Here is a 20861-nt window from a genome sequence, read left to right as displayed (position 1 = left end):
TGCAGCCAGCAGCTCCCCCGCAAGGAGCGTCCTCATTGCAAAGCTGAGGGACCGTGAGGAGGCGTCTCTGAGTAAACGTGAGCTGAGCCTCAGGCCAGCTGCTGCTGAACTTTTCCCACCCTTCCCAGGTAAAACACCCGAATGTGTACAAAGACTTTAAAGCCTAGAGGAAAGGGCTTGGAGTCACACCAGCGACAGCACGCAGGCCGACTTGGTGCCTGCAGGCCAGCCAGGACGGTCCTGGCCCCGGGCGCTCTTCTGGAAGCTTTCCATTTCCCTGCCTGAGGTACCCCTCCTGTCCCGGTCCCCACTGCTTTTTTCCTTCCTCACCTCTGCCCGGGGAGAAATTCCAGCAGCAGGTATGGGTGACACATCGTCTTCTTTAGCAGGTGGCAGCCCGGCAACTCCTGCAGAAAGTCCAGCAGAGCCCCACTCACACGGGGCCACTCATAGAGCCCTGGGCCCTACTCCCTCCCACCAGCACAACCCCGAGACTGCTGACGGGGCAGAGAATATGGCGTCAGGCACAGCTGCAGAGGCTTTTGCTGCCTGGAGGGGTGTTTATATTGACCTCAACCGAGGCACACCTGGGAAGGGCTGGCCGGCCAGGTCAGGCTGCCCAGGTCAGCCAATCCTTGCCCCTCAGGGGATCAGAGTTGCAGATAATGGGCCTTGCTGCACCGGCCAGATCCAAGGAACAGGTGTAGGGTCCCGAGAGTCAGGATAGACAAGGGGCGGCAGACCTGGCTTGTTTTCTAATCATTTTATCTGGTCCATGAGTGGAAGACAACTTCAAGAAGACCCTCTCCTAATGAGAGGAACCCAGGAGTCAGGGAGAGGAGGGTTGGTGGGTGGAGACAGAGGCCTGGTGCCCCGGCTGCAGTGGAAGCCCCTGGAAGACCAGGTGGAGGGAGGCCGCACAGAGTGAAGCCTAGGGTCACAGACATGTCGGAGCTGCTGTTTGTTAGTTCAAGCCCTGCTCTGAGGTGCTCTGTGTCAGCTCTGAGCGACAGGTGTGCTGGGGGTGCTCTGCAATGAGGGCTATGTGCACGGTTCCTGTGTGCCCAGCTCTGCCGGGGTACCTGTCCAAGGGAGCTCCATATCCAGGGAGGGGCCTGCCCACGAGAGCCCCGTGAGCTGCTGGGTACCTGTCCAAGGGAGCTCCATATCCAGGGAGGGGCCTGCCCACGACAGCCCCGTGAGCTGCAGGGTACCTGCCCAGGTGAGCTCCATATCCTGGGAGGGGCCTGACCACGAGAGCCCCGTGGGCTGCTGGGTACCTGCCCAGGTGAGCTCCATATCCTGGGAGGGGCCTGACAATGAGAGCCCCGTGGGCTGCTGGCTACCTGCACAGGTGAGCTCCATATCCTGGGAGGGGCCTAACCACGAGAGCCCCGTGGGCTGCTGGCTACCTGCACAGGTGAGCTCCATATCCTGGGAGGGGCCTGACCATGAGAGCCCCGTGGGCTGCTGGGGACCTGGTAAAGGACGCCAGGACAGTCAGTGAAGCCACAGAGGATATACATCCAGTAGTTCCTAATTCCTACACCCTGCTGGTCATTCTACCATCCACCAGGACATGGTATTCTGTATTAGACTTCAATGATGCCTTCTTCTGTATTCCATTAGTCCCAGAGTCACAAGAAATTTTGGCTGTGAGTGGCAGGACTCAACATACAACAAAAACAATACTGCTTGGCCGTCCTGCCCCAGGGGTTCAAAAATTCCCACACCATCTTTGGGGAAACGTTAGCTAAAACCCTAAAAGATCTACCTCTGGAGAAGTGAACCCTCCTTCAATATGCAGACGACATTCTGGGCTTCCCTGGTGGCGCAGTGGTTGAGAATCTGCCTGCCAATGCAGGGGACACAGGTTCGAGCCCTGGTCTGAGAAGATCCCATATGCCGCGGAGCACCTAGGCCCGTGAGCCACAATTACTGAGCCTGCGCGTCTGGAGCCTGTGCTCCACAATAAGAGAGGCTGCGATAGTGAGAGGCCCGCGCACCGTGATGAAGAGTGGCCCCAGCTTGCCGCAACTAGAGAAAGCCCTCGCACAGAAACGAAGACCCAACACAGCCATAAATAATAAATAAATAAATTAAAAAAAATATGCAGACGACATTCTGATCGCCAGCCCTACTAAGGAGGCCTCTGGACTACCTAGCCAATAAAAGATAGAAGGTGTCCAAGAAAAAGGCTCAAATATCACAGACTAAGGTGACCTGCCTGGGCTTCATTCTCACAGAAGATGGGAGAAGCCCATCCCAGGAAAGGGAAGAAGCCATTTGCAGCCTCACCCTTCCTAAAACTAGAAGACAGCTTAGGGGTTCCTGCGGAGACCAGGGTTTGCTGCATCTGAATCCCTAACTACAGTCTAATACCTGGGCCTCTATATGAAACACTGAAAGGAAAAGATGATGATCCTTTTGAATAGAATCCAGAAGCGGCCTTTCAAGAATGGAAAGAGCAGTCAATTCAGACCCTTGCCCTGGACCTCCTTAATTTAGCTAAACCCTTTGACCTTTACATTCCTGGTCGAAGGCGAATCGCCCTTGGAGTTTTAGTGCCAAAACTGGGACCACTTGAAATGGAACAACGCAAGAATGCCCTCCAGGCATTGGCCAGCCACCCCATCCGACCAGGATACTGGGGGTATCTAAAAACCTGGAAATGAGCAGCCCGCAAGGCCAGCTCCCTCCTAAGGGTAAAGGACGCCACTTGGTGATCCTAACCACCCACCATGCCCTGAAGTTGCAGGGATCGCTCCGTGGGCACAATGACCTCGAGTGAGGAGGCCCTCCAACTCCAACCTCCAGAGAGACAACCTGAGGCAACAGGCCCCCATGACGACTCGTGTGACCATCCCTTGACCTGGAGCTTCTCTCAGAAAACCACAAGAGTGTGCCCCAAAAGAACAGACTATTGCTTGCAGGACTTACTGCACCCAGAGCGGAGCTAATAAACCTGGCAGGGGACCCGTAAATAACGCTGCCACCATAGAAAAGCCTACAGACACCATGGTGACGGCGACCAATGAGACCAGATGTACTCCTGGTTACTTCAAAAGGGCGGTGACTGAGTGGCCGTCATGGTCCTGGATCACCACCGGCCCTGGACTGTCTGGGAGTTGAGCAGGCAGGGCTCTGACACCTGGTGCTCTTTGTACGTTAATTCAGTGGCCTAACTGAAGAAAGCGCAGACTACTGGTCAGAGCATCTAGGCTGGCAGAAACCGTCAGCCTAAGGGGGCCGAACCAATGTGGAGCAGGGTAAAACCGGCCCCCCCAGCGTCCCTGCGCATCTCTTTCCTGGACCCTTAAAGGTCATTAGAATCTATAAAACTTCCAACGCTGGTGCTCAGGCAGACGAGCAGTGAGGGAGGAGGCCTGGGGACAATCAACCTCACCTGGAGGCTGCTGGGGAGAAGTCCTGCCCCTCCCCCCCGGGTATGAGGACACCCAACTCAGCACGAAGCATTTACAGAAGAGGTGTCTGCACCCTCAGCGCCCCAAGAATGTGGAATGGGACAAGAGGCAGAGGAGGGGTTTGTCACCGGCAAAGCCCATTAAAAATTCCTGGGAGATAAAAATAGAATCTGGGCAATAAAATAAAGTCTAACCTTTTTTCCTTTGTGCTTTTTCTAATTTCACTTGTTCCTAGGTTTCCACAGGCAGAGGTCCCACACCTGGCACTTCAGACCCGATTTCCTAGTGCAAAATGGCCGGGCCGACACCTCAGCTCTCGGGGCCCTGTGCAGACTCCGCCACATAGAGCCTGAGCTCCAGCCAACTCAGCCCTCGAGAGCTCCGCCCCGTCCCTCCCGCTGACGCTGACGGGATCCCTACAGAGCAGCCCGGCCCACAGTCCGCGGGGGAGCGCACGCTCTCACCTCTCCATTCTCTGATCAAAATATAAAGTTTTCCTTTGCTTCTGAACCAAACTCAGTCTCGATCTGTTGGCTCCAATGACACTGGGGAGGGGGACCCTTGTTGGGGTCGACTCTGCAGGATCAGTAACAGAATTTGAGAACATTGTAACTTCAATGAACAGATGTGTGAGCCAAATATTGTAACTTCAATGAACAGATGTGTGAGCCAAATATTGTAACTTCAATGAACAGATGTGTGAGCCAAACTGTAGTTAACATAGAGCAGTGTATAAGGCTCGTGTAAAATAAGGTATTTCTAACACTTCCATTTGATATTTCCATCACTTTATTATAAGCAAGTTCAGTGGAGGGGTTTGTCGTATTTGTCAGGTCAACATTAGAGAAATGCAGTGATTTCTTTACAAGGATGTGGATCTACTAATCTTGGCTGAAGTTTCAATCTTGTTTTGAATGATTTTCCATTGAAAATGATACCTCTCTTTCAGCTCCTAGATTTCTGAGAAGTATTAAATCTTGTATTTTTTTATTACCAAAGGGGAAAGGTGGGAGGAGGGATAAATTAACAGTTTCGGATTAACATATACACACTGCTATGTATAAAATATATCATCAACAAGGAACTGCTGTATAGCACAGGGAACTATACTCAATATTTTGTAATAACCCCTAAGGGGAAATAATCTGAAAAACAATAGATATCAATATCGACATCATCTATCAACTACAGATAAAATGGAAACTAAAGGAGGCCGATGGTGAGCATTTCGGACCATGAAGACTTCAATCCTCTAAAGTTCGGACTCTGCCTACAGCCCAGTCCCTTAATGAACATACATGTACCAGTAGCTTAAAAATTCCCCAGATTGGGGTTCGGGGAGACACTGATTTGAAAAAATCCCTGGAGTTCTCCTTACATACATGGGACCTTTCCTACAGCTAAAACATGCCTGTGACACCCAGAAGATGGTACACGGTTGGATCAGGAAGATTTTGGAAAAGGCACCTCATCTCCTAATCCCCTGGTTGTCGGGTTCACCCCTCCAGCCTCTTTCCTAACATTCTAAACACTTGAGGATGTCAGCACCTTCAACATCCTGTTGCACAGAGTTTGAAATTTGTCCAGAGGATGAAGGGGAATGAGGAGAAACAATGAGAGAAAAGCCCTAGATGTTCAGACAGGCACAGGTCACTCTAATTTCCCATCAAGAAGAAGAATTAACCACAGGCTCAGCCTGCGCCACGGAACCAGTATAAGGCCAAAAGCAATCCTGTGGTTTTGCAGCCAGCTCACAAAAAAGCGAGTTGAAAAATGGAGCTTAGGGGCACTGCAATTCACAAACATGCAGAGTTATAAATGATCACTCTCATCCAAAAATATATTGAGGGAAGGCAACGAAGAGGATCTGAAAGCAAGGCAGAATTGCAGGAAACAAATTTCAGGAGGTAGATTCGAATCGCCTTTAAAGCACATGAAAAGCGGTAAAACATCGAAAATGATGCCCTTGGCCAAAGAGGGAGTATACCTTTTTTCCTGAATATATTCAGGAAAAAACGCATATGCCTTTTTTCGCCAATCAAGCAAGCCAGAAATGCAAATGAGCACTACAAAGAAGTCTCACTTCCCAGCGGTCAAAAGGGCCATTCTAAAAGAGTGTAAAACCCAGAAATGCAGGAAAGGCCAAGGAGAAAAGAGAGTCTTGTAAGGCTGATGGGCGGGATGTAATTTGCCAACGGCCACTCTGGAGAAGTGTATGGTGTTTCCTAAAACATCTAAAAAACACAGCTAGAGAGCGTAGGGCACTTCAACTCATGGGCGTATAAAATGGGAAAAAAAAAATCAACAAGACACAGGCACCCGAAAGTTTAGGGCTGCTCTGTTGACAAGAACCTCCACTTCGTTATACCTTAAATATCCCAGGAAAGAGAAAAATGGATAAAAAAGTTGTGGTCCTTATGTACAACGGAATATCACTCAGCCATGAAATCAACTTCATAAGGCTAGTAGCAGCATGATGAGTGGATTTAGGTACGACGATTCTAAGTGAAATAAGTCACACAGAAAAAGACACTTATCATAAGATATCACTTATAGAGGGAATGTGAAAACCGCTACCCTTGAACTGAATTACAAAACAGAACAGAGGCACACGTTTAGAAAACACACTATGGCTGCTTAACGGGAAAGGTGAGGTGGGGTGATGCATAAAAGAAGGGTTTCAAATTAGCTCAGATACCGTTCCATAAACCCAATATGTAATAGACACGACCTACTCCTTGCTCAGTGAACTGGACTCAACACCCCCTATTCACCGCCCAAGAATATATCTGACTAGTAAGAATCTCAAAACCTATGTATTGATATCTCTCTGTAAGTAAGTCAAGTGGGTGTAAAGCGGCTTAAACAGCAGTGAAAAGCAGCTAAACCCCTTTATAAAAATCAATCACTTTTAAAAACCTGTGAAACAAAGACAGTTAAAGAGAGAGAAATTCTTACTACATTCGTTCAGGGGCTGTGATGCCACCTGGATTGACCATATCTAGACCCACAGCTGATTGAGACATAAGGGTGGACACTCTTGGGGCTGAGAGGTTTGGAGAGGTTGGGTGAGCAAACACAGACACTTTAAAGTAATACTGCGTGGTACCCATCCCATGGGTCCCAAATCTCCAGGTTCAAGGGCATCTTCTTTCATCGAAAACATGCATTAGAAACCCAGAAGATGGTACACCGTGTGATCGGGAAAGGTTTCTAAAACGCACCTCATTTCTCATCTCCTTGGGCTCGGGTTCGCCATTCCAGCCGCTTTAATAGCAATCTCCCTCCTTGGAGAATCAGCACCTTTAACCTCCTGTTCCATACAGGTTTCAATTTGTCCTGAGGATGAACGGGAAGAGGGGGAACCAATGAGACACTAGCTCTAGGTGTTGGGACAGGCACAGGTCACTCTATTTTCCCATCAGGAAGAAGAATTAACCACAGGCTCAGCCTGCCGCCCGGGACCAGTATAGGGCCTGAAGCAATCCTGCGCTTTTGCGGCCAGCTCCCAAGAAAGGGATTTGAAAAATGGAGCTCAGGGGCTCTGCAATTCACAAACCTGCAGAGTTATAAATGATAACTCTCGTCCACAAATATATTGAGGGAAGGCAACGAAGAGGATTTGAAAGCAAGGCAGAATTGCAGGAAACAGATTTCAGGAGGTAGATACGAATCGCCTTTAAAGCACAGGAAAAGGGGCAAAACCTCGACCATGATGCCCTTGGCCAAAAAGGGCGTATGCGTTTTTTCCTGAATATATTCAGGAAAAAACGCATACGCCCTTTTTGGCCAACCAAGCAACCTGGAAAGGCAAATCAGCGCTTCAAAGAAGTCTCGCTTCCCATCGGTCAAAAGGGCCATGCTGAATAAAGTATCAAAACCAGAAATGCAGGACAGGCCATGGAGAAACGGGAGCCTTGCTACGCTGAAGGGCGGGATGTAAATTGCCAACAGCCACTCTGGAGAAGTGTACGGTGTGTCCTGAAACATCTAAAAAACTCAGCTTAGAGAGCATAGGGCACTTCCACTCATGGGCGTATAAATTGGGAAAACTAAAAATCAGCAAGACACAGGCACCCCAAAGTTTACGGCTGCTCTGTTGACAAGAACCTCCACTTCGTTACACCTTAAATATCCCAGGAAAGAGAAAAATGGATAAAGAAGATGTGGTCCTTATGTACAATGGAATATCACTCAGCCATGAAATCAACGTCATAAGGCTAGTAGCAGCATGATGAGTGGATTTAGGTACGACGATTCTAAGTGAAATAAGTCACACAGAAAAAGACACTTATCATAAGATATCACTTATAGAGGGAATGTAAAAACTGCGACCTTGAACTGAATTACAAAACAGAACAGAGGCACACGTTTAGAAAACACACTATGGCTGCTTAACGGGAAAGGTGAGGTGGGGTGATGCATAAAACAAGGGTTTCAAATTAGCTCAGATACAGTTCCATAAACCCAATATGTAATAGACACGACCTACTCCTTGCTCAGTGAACTGGACTCAACACCCCCTATTCACCGCCCAAGAATATATCTGACTAGTAAGAATCTCAAAACCTATGTATTGATATCTCTCTGTAAGTGAGACAAGTGGGTGTAAAGCGGCATAAACACAGCAGTGAAAAGCAGCTAAACCCCTTTATAAAAATCAATCACTTTTAAAAACCCGTGAAACAAAGACAGGGAAAGAGAAAGAAATTCTTACTAAATTCGTTCAGGGGCTGTGATGCCACCTGGATTGACCATATATAGACCCACAGCTGATTGAGACATAAGGGTGGACACTCTTGGGGCTGAGAGGTTTGGTGAGGTTGGGTGAGCAAACGCAGACCCTTTAAAGTAATACTGCGTGGTTCCCATCCCATGGGTCCCAAATCTCCAGGTTCAAGGGCATCTTCCCACTTCGAAAACATGCATGAGAAACCCAGAAGATGGTGCACCGTGTGATCGGGAAAGGTTTCTAAATCGCACCTCATTTCTCAACTCCTTGTGCTCGGGTTCTCCATTCCAGCCGCTTTACTAGCAATCTCCCTCCTTGGAGAATCAGCACCTTTAACCTCCTGTTCCGTACAGGTTGCAATTTGTCCTGAGGATGAACGGGAAGAGGGGGAACCAATGAGACACTAGCTCTAGGTGTTGGGACAGGCACAGGTCACTCTATTTTCCCATCAGGAAGAAGAATTAACCACAGGCTCAGCCTGCCGCTCGGGACCAGAATAGAGCCTGAAGCAATCCTGCGCTTTTGCAGCCAGCTCCCAAGAAAGCGAGTTGAAAAATGGAGCTCAGGGGCACTGCAATTCACAAACCTGCAGAGTTATAAATGATAACTCTCGTCCACAAATATATTGAGGGAAGGCAACGAAGAGGATTTGAAAGCAAGGCAGAATTGCAGGAAACAGATTTCAGGAGGTAGATACGAATCGCCTTTAAAGCACAGGAAAAGGGGCAAAACCTCGACCATGATGCCCTTGGCCAAAAAGGGCGTATGCGTTTTTTCCTGAATATATTCAGGAAAAAACGCATACGCCCTTTTTGGCCAACCAAGCAACCTGGAAAGGCAAATCAGCGCTACAAAGAAGTCTCGCTTCCCATCGGTCAAAAGGGCCATGCTGAATAAAGTATCAAAACCAGAAATGCAGGACAGGCCATGGAGAAACGGGAGCCTTGCTACGCTGAAGGGCGGGATGTAAATTGCCAACAGCCACTCTGGAGAAGTGTACGGTGTGTCCTGAAACATCTAAAAAACTCAGCTTAGAGAGCATAGGGCACTTCCACTCATGGGCGTATAAATTGGGAAAACTAAAAATCAGCAAGACACAGGCACCCCAAAGTTTACGGCTGCTCTGTTGACAAGAACCTCCACTTCGTTACACCTTAAATATCCCAGGAAAGAGAAAAATGGATAAAGAAGTTGTGGTCCTCATGTACAATGGAATATCACTCAGCCATGAAATCAACGTCATAAGGCTAGTAGCAGCATGATGAGTGGATTTAGGTACGACGATTCTAAGTGAAATAAGTCACACAGAAAAAGACACTTATCATAAGATATCACTTATAGAGGGAATGTAAAAACCGCTACGCTTGAACTGAATTACAAAACAGAACAGAGTCACACGTTTAGAAAACACACTATGGCTGCTTAACGGGAAAGGTGAGGTGGGGTGATGCATAAAAGAAGGGTTTCAAATTAGCTCAGATACCGTTCCATAAACCCAATATGTAATAGACACGACCTACTCCTTGCTCAGTGAACTGGACTCAACACCCCCTATTCACCGCCCAAGAATATATCTGACTAGTAAGAATCTTAAAACCTATGTACTGATATCTCTCTGTAAGTGAGTCAAGTGGGTGTAAAGCGGCATAAACACAGCAGTGAAAAGCAGCTAAACCCCTTTATAAAAACCAATTACTTTTAAAAACCCGTGAAACAAAGACAGTGAAAGAGAGAGAAATTCTTACTAACTTCATTCAGGGGCTGTGATGCCACCTGGATTGACCATATCTAGACCCACAGCTGATTGAGACATAAGGGTGGACACTCTTGGGGCTGAGAGGTTTCGTGAGGTTGGGTGAGCAAACGTAGACCCTTTAAAGTAATACTGCGTGGTTCCCATCCCATGGGTCCCAAATCTCCAGGTTCAAGGGCATCTTCCCACTTCGAAAACATGCATGAGAAACCCAGAAGATGGTGCACCGTGTGATCGGGAAAGGTTTCTAAATTGCACCTCATTTCTCAACTCCTTGTGCTCGGGTTCTCCATTCCAGCCGCTTTACTAGCAATCTCCCTCCTTGGAGAATCAGCACCTTTAACCTCCTGTTCCATACAGGTTGCAATTTGTCCTGAGGATGAACGGGAAGAGGGGGAACCAATGAGACACTAGCTCTAGGTGTTGGGACAGGCACAGGTCACTCTATTTTCCCATCAGGAAGAAGAATTAACCACAGGCTTAGCCTGCCGCTCGGGACCAGAATAGACCCTGAAGCAATCCTGCGCTTTTGCAGCCAGCTCCCAAGAAAGCGAGTTGAAAAATGGAGCTCAGGGGCACTGCAATTCACAAACCTGCAGAGTTATAAATGATAACTCTCGTCCACAAATATATTGAGGGAAGGCAACGAAGAGGATTTGAAAGCAAGGCAGAATTGCAGGAAACAGATTTCAGGAGGTAGATTCGAATCGCCTTTAAAGCACAGGAAAAGCGGCAACAGCTCGACCATGATGCCCTTGGCCAAAAAGGGCGTATGCGTTTTTTCCTGAATATATTCAGGAAAAAACGCATACGCCCTTTTTGGCCAACCAAGCAACCTGGAAAGGCAAATCAGCGCTACAAAGAAGGCTGGTTTCCCGTCGGTCAAAAGGGCCATGCTGAATAAAGTGTCAAAACCAGAAATGCAGGACAGGCCGTGGAGAAACGGGAGCCTTGCTACGCTGATGGGCGGGATGTAAATTGCCAACAGCCACTCTGGAGAAGTGTACGGTGTGTCCTGAAACATCTGAAAAACTCAGCTTAGAGAGCATAGGACACTTCCACTCATGGGCGTATAAATTGGGAAAACTAAAAATCAGCCAGACACAGGCACCCCAAAGTTTAGGGCTGCTCTGTTGACAAGAACCTCCACTTTGTTACAACGTAAATATCCCAGGAAAGAAAAAAATGGATAAAGAAGTATTAGTCCTTATGTATAATAGAATATCACTCAGCCATGAAATCAACGTCATAAGTCTAGTAGCAGCATGATGAGTGGATTTAGGTACGACGATTCTAAGTGAAATAAGTCACACAGAAAAAGACACTTATCATAAGACATCACTTATAGAGGGAATGTGAAAACCGCTACCCTTGAACTGAATTACAAAAGAGAACAGAGTCACACGTTTAGAAAACACACTATGGCTGCTTAACGGGAAAGGTGAGGTGGGGTGATGCATAAAAGAAGGGTTTCAAATTAGCTCAGATACCGTTCCATAAACCCAATATGTAATAGACACGACCTACTCCTTGCTCAGTGAACTGGACTCAACACCCCCTATTAACCGCCCAAGAATATATCTGACTAGTAAGAATCTTAAAACCTATGTACTGATATCTCTCTGAAAGTGAGTCAAGTGGGTGTAAAGCGGCATAAACACAGCAGTGAAAAGCAGCTAAACCCCTTTATAAAAATCAATCACTTTTAAAAACCCGTGAAACAAAGACAGGGAAAGAGAAAGAAATTCTTACTAAATTCGTTCAGGGGCTGTGAGGCCACCTGGATTGACCATATATAGACCCACAGCTGATTGAGACATAAGGGTGGACACTCTTGGGGCTGAGAGGTTTCGTGAGGTTGGGTGAGCAAACGTAGACCCTTTAAAGTAATACTGCGTGGTTCCCATCCCATGGGTCCCAAATCTCCAGGTTCAAGGGCATCTTCCCACTTCGAAAACATGCATGAGAAACCCAGAAGATGGTACACCGTGTGATCGGGAAAGGTTTCTAAAAGGGACCTCATTTCTCATCTCCTTGGGCTCGGGTTCGCCATTCCAGCTGCTTTACTAGCAATCTCCCTCCTTGGAGAATCAGCACCTTTAACCTCCTGTTCCGTACAGGTTGCAATTTGTCCTGAGGATGAACGGGAAGAGGGGGAACCAATGAGAGACTAGCTCTAGGTGTTGGGACAGGCACAGGTCACTCTATTTTCCCATCAGGAAGAAGAATTAACCACAGGCTCAGCCTGCCGCCCGGAACCAGAATAGGGCCTGAAGCAATCCTGCGCTTTTGCGTCCAGGTCCCAGGAAAGCGAGTTGAAAAATGGAGCTCAGGGGCACTGCAATTCACAAACCTGCAGAGTTATAAATGATAACTCTCGTCCACAAATATATTGAGGGAAGGCAACGAAGAGGATTTGAAAGCAAGGCAGAATTGCAGGAAACAGATTTCAGGAGGTAGATTCGAATCGCCTTTAAAGCACGGGAAAAGCGGCAAAACCTCGACAATGATGCCCTTGGCCAAAAAGGGCGTATGCGTTTTTTCCTGAATATATTCAGGAAAAAACGCATACGCCCTTTTTGGCCAACCAAGCAACCTGGAAAGGCAAATCAGCGCTACAAAGAAGTCTCGCTTCCCACCGGTCAAAAGGGCCATGCTGAATAAAGTGTCAAAACCAGAAATGCAGGACAGGCCATGGAGAAACGGGAGCCTTGCTACGCTGATGGGCGGGATGTAAATTGCCAACAGCCATTTTGGAGAAGTGTACGGTGTGTCGTGAAACATCTAAAAAACTCAGCTTAGAGAGCATAGGGCACTTCCACTCATGGGCGTATAAATTGGGAAAACTAAAAATCAGCAAGACACAGGCACCCCAAAGTTTAGGGCTGCTCTGTTGACAAGAACCTCTACTTTGTTACAATGTAAATATCCCAGGAAAGAAAAAAATGGATGAAGAAGTATTAGTCCTTATATATAATAGAATATCACTCAGCCATGAAATCAACGTCATAAGTCTAGTAGCAGCATGATGAGTGGATTTAGGTACGACGATTCTAAGTGAAATAAGTCACGCAGAAAAAGACACTTATCATAAGATATCACTTATAGAGGGAATGTAAAAACTGCGACCTTGTACTGAATTACAAAACAGAACAGAGGCACACGTTTAGAAAACACACTATGGCTGCTTAACGGGAAAGGTGAGGTGGGGTGATGCATAAAACAAGGGTTTCAAATTAGCTCAGATACCGTTCCATAAACCCAATATGTAATAGACACGACCTACTCCTTGCTCAGTGAACTGGACTCAACACCCCCTATTCACCGCCCAAGAATATATCTGACTAGTAAGAATCTCAAAACCTATGTATTGATATCTCTCTGTAAGTGAGTCAAGTGGGTGTAAAGCGGCATAAACACAGCAGTGAAAAGCAGCTAAACCCCTTTATAAAAATCAATCACTTTTAAAAACCCGTGAAACAAAGACAGGGAAAGAGAAAGAAATTCTTACTAAATTCGTTCAGGGGCTGTGATGCCACCTGGATTGACCATATATAGACCCACAGCTGATTGAGACATAAGGGTGGACACTCTTGGGGCTGAGAGGTTTCGTGAGGTTGGGTGAGCAAACGCAGACCCTTTAAAGTAATACTGCGTGGTTCCCATCCCATGGGTCCCAAATCTCCAGGTTCAAGGGCATCTTCCCACTTCGAAAACATGCATGAGAAACCCAGAAGATGGTGCACCGTGTGATCGGGAAAGGTTTCTAAAAGGGACCTCATTTCTCATCTCCTTGGGCTCGGGTTCGCCATTCCAGCTGCTTTACTAGCAATCTCCCTCCTTGGAGAATCAGCACCTTTAACCTCCTGTTCCGTACAGGTTGCAATTTGTCCTGAGGATGAACGGGAAGAGGGGGAACCAATGAGACACTAGCTCTAGGTGTTGGGACAGGCACAGGTCACTCTATTTTCCCATCAGGAAGAAGAATTAACCACAGGCTCAGCCTGCCGCTCGGGACCAGAATAGAGCCTGAAGCAATCCTGCGCTTTTGCAGCCAGCTCCCAAGAAAGCGAGTTGAAAAATGGAGCTCAGGGGCACTGCAATTCACAAACCTGCAGAGTTATAAATGATAACTCTCGTCCACAAATATATTGAGGGAAGGCAACGAAGAGGATTTGAAAGCAAGGCAGAATTGCAGGAAACAGATTTCAGGAGGTAGATTCGAATCGCCTTTAAAGCACAGGAAAAGCGGCAACACCTCGACCATGATGCCCTTGGCCAAAAAGGGCGTATGCGTTTTTTCCTGAATATATTCAGGAAAAAACGCATACGCCCTTTTTGGCCAACCAAGCAACCTGGAAAGGCAAATCAGCGCTACAAAGAAGGCTCGTTTCCCGTCGGTCAAAAGGGCTACGCTGAATAAAGTGTCAAAACCAGAAATGCAGGACAGGCCATGGAGAAACGGGAGCCTTGCTACGCTGAAGGGCGGGATGTAACTTGCCAACAGCCACTCTGGAGAAGTGTACGGTGTGTCCTGAAACATCTAAAAAACTCAGCTTAGAGAGCATAGGACACTTCCACTCATGGGCGTATAAATAGGAAAACTAAAAATCAGCAAGACACAGGCACCCCAAAGTTTACGGCTGCTCTGTTGACAAGAACCTCCACTTCGTTACACCTTAAATATCCCAAGAAAGAGAAAAATGGATAAAGAAGTTGTGGTCCTTATGTACAATGGAATATCACTCAGCCATGAAATCAACGTCATAAGGCTAGTAGCAGCATGATGAGTGGATTTAGGTACGACGATTCTAAGTGAAATAAGTCACACAGAAAAAGACACTTATCATAAGATATCACTTATAGAGGGAATGTGAAAACCGCTACCCTTGAACTGAATTACAAAAGAGAACAGAGTCACACGTTTAGAAAACACACTATGGCTGCTTAACGGGAAAGGTGAGGTGGGGTGATGCATAAAAGAAGGGTTTCAAATTAGCTCAGATACCGTTCCATAAACCCAATATGTAATAGACACGACCTACTCCTTGCTCAGTGAACTGGACTCAACACCCCCTATTAACCGCCCAAGAATATATCTGACTAGTAAGAATCTTAAAACCTATGTATTGATATCTCTCTGAAAGTGAGTCAAGTGGGTGTAAAGCGAAATAAACACAGCAGTGAAAAGCAGCTAAACCCCTTTATAAAAATCAATCACTTTTAAAAACCCGTGAAACAAAGACAGGGAAAGAGAAAGAAATTCTTACTAAATTCGTTCAGGGGCTGTGAGGCCACCTGGATTGACCATATATAGACCCACAGCTGATTGAGACATAAGGGTGGACACTCTTGGGGCTGAGAGGTTTCATGAGGTTGGGTGAGCAAACGTAGACCCTTTAAAGTAATACTGCGTGGTTCCCATCCCATGGGTCCCAAATCTCCAGGTTCAAGGGCATCTTCCCACTTCGAAAACATGCATGAGAAACCCAGAAGATGGTACACCGTGTGATCGGGAAAGGTTTCTAAAAGGGACCTCATTTCTCATCTCCTTGGGCTCGGGTTCGCCATTCCAGCTGCTTTACTAGCAATCTCCCTCCTTGGAGAATCAGCACCTTTAACCTCCTGTTCCGTACAGGTTGCAATTTGTCCTGAGGATGAACGGGAAGAGGGGGAACCAATGAGAGACTAGCTCTAGGTGTTGGGACAGGCACAGGTCACTCTATTTTCCCATCAGGAAGAAGAATTAACCACAGGCTGAGCCTGCCGCCCGGAACCAGAATAGGGCCTGAAGCAATCCTGCGCTTTTGCGACCAGGTCCCAGGAAAGCGAGTTGAAAAATGGAGCTCAGGGGCACTGCAATTCACAAACCTGCAGAGTTATAAATGATAACTCTCGTCCACAAATATATTGAGGGAAGTCAACGAAGAGGATTTGAAAGCAAGGCAGAATTGCAGGAAACAGATTTCAGGAGGTAGATTCGAATCGCCTTTAAAGCACGGGAAAAGCGGCAAAACCTCGACAATGATGCCCTTGGCCAAAAAGGGCGTATGCGTTTTTTCCTGAATATATTCAGGAAAAAACGCATACGCCCTTTTTGGCCAACCAAGCAACCTGGAAAGGCAAATCAGCGCTACAAAGAAGTCTCGCTTCCCACCGGTCAAAAGGGCCATGCTGAATAAAGTGTCAAACCCAGAAATGCAGGACAGGCCATGGAGAAACGGGAGCCTTGCTACGCTGATGGGCGGGATGTAAATTGCCAACAGCCATTTTGGAGAAGTGTACGGTGTGTCGTGAAACATCTAAAAAACTCAGCTTAGAGAGCATAGGGCACTTCCACTCATGGGCGTATAAATTGGGAAAACTAAAAATCAGCAAGACACAGGCACCCCAAAGTTTAGGGCTGCTCTGTTGACAAGAACCTCTACTTTGTTACAACGTAAATATCCCAGGAAAGAAAAAAATGGATGAAGAAGTATTAGTCCTTATATATAATAGAATATCACTCAGCCATGATATCAACGTCATAAGTCTAGTAGCAGCATGATGAGTGGATTTAGGTACGACGATTCTAAGTGAAATAAGTCACACAGAAAAAGACACTTATCATAAGATATCACTTATAGAGGGAATGTAAAAACTGCGACCTTGAACTGAATTACAAAACAGAACAGAGGCACACGTTTAGAAAACACACTATGGCTGCTTAACGGGAAAGGTGAGGTGGGGTGATGCATAAAACAAGGGTTTCAAATTAGCTCAGATACCGTTCCATAAACCCAATATGTAATAGACACGACCTACTCCTTGCTCAGTGAACTGGACTCAACACCCCCTATTCACCGCCCAAGAATATATCTGACTAGTAAGAATCTCAAAACCTATGTATTGATATCTCTCTGTAAGTGAGTCAAGTGGGTGTAAAGCGGCATAAACACAGCAGTGAAAAGCAGCTAAACCCCTTTATAAAAATCAATCACTTTTAAAAACCCGTGAAACAAAGACAGGGAAAGAGAAAGAAATTCTTACTAAATTCGTTCAGGGGCTGTGATGCCACCTGGATTGACCATATATAGACCCACAGCTGATTGAGACATAAGGGTGGACACTCTTGGGGCTGAGAGGTTTCGTGAGGTTGGGTGAGCAAACGCAGACCCTTTAAAGTAATACTGCGTGGTTCCCATCCCATGGGTCCCAAATCTCCAGGTTCAAGGGCATCTTCCCACTTCGAAAACATGCATGAGAAACCCAGAAGATGGAGCACCGTGTGATCGGGAAAGGTTTCTAAAAGGGACCTCATTTCTCATCTCCTTGGGCTCGGGTTCGCCATTCCAGCTGCTTTACTAGCAATCTCCCTCCTTGGAGAATCAGCACCTTTAACCTCCTGTTCCGTACAGGTTGCAATTTGTCCTGAGGATGAACGGGAAGAGGGGGAACCAATGAGACACTAGCTCTAGGTGTTGGGACAGGCACAGGTCACTCTATTTTCCCATCAGGAAGAAGAATTAACCACAGGCTCAGCCTGCCGCTCGGGACCAGAATAGAGCCTGAAGCAATCCTGCGCTTTTGCAGCCAGCTCCCAAGAAAGCGAGTTGAAAAATGGAGCTCAGGGGCACTGCAATTCACAAACCTGCAGAGTTATAAATGATAACTCTCGTCCACAAATATATTGAGGGAAGGCAACGAAGAGGATTTGAAAGCAAGGCAGAATTGCAGGAAACAGATTTCAGGAGGTAGATTCGAATCGCCTTTAAAGCACAGGAAAAGCGGCAACACCTCGACCATGATGCCCTTGGCCAAAAAGGGCGTATGCGTTTTTTCCTGAATATATTCAGGAAAAAACGCATACGCCCTTTTTGGCCAACCAAGCAACCTGGAAAGGCAAATCAGCGCTACAAAGAAGTCTCGCTTCCCACCGGTCAAAAGGGCCATGCTGAATAAAGTGTCAAAACCAGAAATGCAGGACAGGCCATGGAGAAATGGGAGCCTTGCTACGCTGATGGGCGGGATGTAAATTGCCAACAGCCACTCTGGAGAAGTGTACGGTGTGTCCTGAAACATCTAAAAAACTCAGCTTAGAGAGCATAGGACACTTCCACTCATGGGCGTATAAATTGGGAAAACTAAAAATCAGCAAGACACAGGCACCCCAAAGTTTAGGGCTGCTCTGTTGACAAGAACCTCCACTTTGTTACAACGTAAATATCCCAGGAAAGAAAAAAATGGATGAAGAAGTATTAGTCCTTATGTATAATAGAATATCACTCAGCCATGAAATCAACGTCATAAGTCTAGTAGCAGCATGATGAGTGGATTTAGGTATGACGATTCTAAGTGAAATAAGTCACACAGAAAAAGACACTTATCATAAGATATCACTTATAGAGGGAATGTGAAAACCGCTACCCTTGAACTGAATTACAAAAGAGAACAGAGTCACACGTTTAGAAAACACACTATGGCTGCTTAACGGGAAAGGTGAGGTGGGGTGATGCATAAAAGAAGGGTTTCAAATTAGCTCAGATACCGTTCCATAAACCCAATATGTAATAGACACGACCTACTCCTTGCTCAGTGAACTGGACTCAACACCCCCTATTAACTGCCCAAGAATATATCTGACTAGTAAGAATCTTAAAACCTATGTATTGATATCTCTCTGAAAGTGAGTCAAGTGGGTGTAAAGCGGCATAAACACAGCAGTGAAAAGCAGCTAAACCCCTTTATAAAAATCAATCACTTTTAAAAACCCGTGAAACAAAGACAGGGAAAGAGAAAGAAATTCTTACTAAATTCGTTCATGGGCTGTGATGCCACCTGGATTGACCATATCTAGACCCACAGCTGATTGAGACATAAGGGTGGACACTCTTGGGGCTGAGAGGTTTGGTGAGGTTGGGTGAGCAAACGCAGACCCTTTAAAGTAATACTGCGTGGTTCCCATCCCATGGGTCCCAAATCTCCAGGTTCAAGGGCATCTTCCCACTTCGAAAACATGCATGAGAAACCCAGAAGATGGTGCACTGTGTGATCGGGAAAGGTTTCTAAATTGCACCTCATTTCTCATCTCCTTGGGCTCGGGTTCGCCATTCCAGCTGCTTTACTAGCAATCTCCCTCCTTGGAGAATCAGCACCTTTAACCTCCTGTTCCGTACAGGTTGCAATTTGTCCTGAGGATGAACGGGAAGAGGGGGAACCAATGAGACACTAGCTCTAGGTGTTGGGACAGGCACAGGTCACTCTATTTTCCCATCAGGAAGAAGAATTAACCACAGGCTCAGCCTGCCGCCCGGAACCAGAATAGGGCCTGAAGCAATCCTGCGCTTTTGCGACCAGGTCCCAGGAAAGCAAGTTGAAAAATGGAGCTCAGGGGCACTGCAATTCACAAACCTGCAGAGTTATAAATGATAACTCTCGTCCACAAATATATTGAGGGAAGTCAACGAAGAGGATTTGAAAGCAAGGCAGAATTGCAGGAAACAGATTTCAGGAGGTAGATTCGAATCGCCTTTAAAGCACGGGAAAAGCGGCAAAACCTCGACAATGATGCCCTTGGCCAAAAAGGGCGTATGCGTTTTTTCCTGAATATATTCAGGAAAAAACGCATACGCCCTTTTTGGCCAACCAAGCAACCTGGAAAGGCAAATCAGCGCTACAAAGAAGTCTCGCTTCCCACCGGTCAAAAGGGCCATGCTGAATAAAGTGTCAAACCCAGAAATGCAGGACAGGCCATGGAGAAACGGGAGCCTTGCTACGCTGATGGGCGGGATGTAAATTGCCAACAGCCATTTTGGAGAAGTGTACGGTGTGTCGTGAAACATCTAAAAAACTCAGCTTAGAGAACATAGGGCACTTCCACTCATGGGCGTATAAATTGGGAAAACTAAAAATCAGCAAGACACAGGCACCCGAAAGTTTAGGGCTGCTCTGTTGACAAGAACCTCTACTTTGTTACAACGTAAATATCCCAGGAAAGAAAAAAATGGATGAAGAAGTATTAGTCCTTATATATAATAGAATATCACTCAGCCATGAAATCAACGTCATAAGTCTAGTAGCAGCATGATGAGTGGATTTAGGTACGACGATTCTCAGTGAAATAATTCACACAGAAAAAGACACTTATCATAAGGTATCACTTATAGAGGGAATGTGAAAACCGCTACCCTTGAACTGAATTACAAAACAGAACAGAGTCACACGTTTAGAAAACACACTATGGCTGCTTAACGGGAAAGGTGAGGTGGGGTGATGCATAAAAGAAGGGTTTCAAATTAGCTCAGATACCGTTCCATAAACCCAATATGTAATAGACACGACCTACTCCTTGCTCAGTGAACTGGACTCAACACCCCCTATTAACCGCCCAAGAATATATCTGACTAGTAAGAATCTTAAAACCTATGTACTGATATCTCTCTGAAAGTGAGTCAAGTGGGTGTAAAGCGGCATAAACACAGCAGTGAAAAGCAGCTAAACCCCTTTATAAAAATCAATCACTTTTAAAAACCCGTGAAACAAAGACAGGGAAAGAGAAAGAAATTCTTACTAAATTCGTTCAGGGGCTGTGATGCCACCTGGATTGACCATATATAGACCCACAGCTGATTGAGACATAAGGGTGGACACTCTTGGGGCTGAGAGGTTTCGTGAGGTTGGGTGAGCAAACGCAGACCCTTTAAAGTAATACTGCGTGGTTCCCATCCCATGGGTCCCAAATCTCCAGGTTCAAGGGCATCTTCCCACTTCGAAAACATGCATGAGAAACCCAGAAGATGGAGCACCGTGTGATCGGGAAAGGTTTCTAAAAGGGACCTCATTTCTCATCTCCTTGGGCTCGGGTTCGCCATTCCAGCTGCTTTACTAGCAATCTCCCTCCTTGGAGAATCAGCACCTTTAACCTCCTGTTCCGTACAGGTTGCAATTTGTCCTGAGGATGAACGGGAAGAGG

Source organism: Balaenoptera borealis (genome assembly GCF_965194805.1).
Source record: "Balaenoptera borealis genome assembly, chromosome: 7".
NCBI classification, from domain to species: domain Eukaryota; kingdom Metazoa; phylum Chordata; class Mammalia; order Artiodactyla; family Balaenopteridae; genus Balaenoptera; species Balaenoptera borealis.
This window is presented reverse-complemented; position numbering follows the sequence as displayed.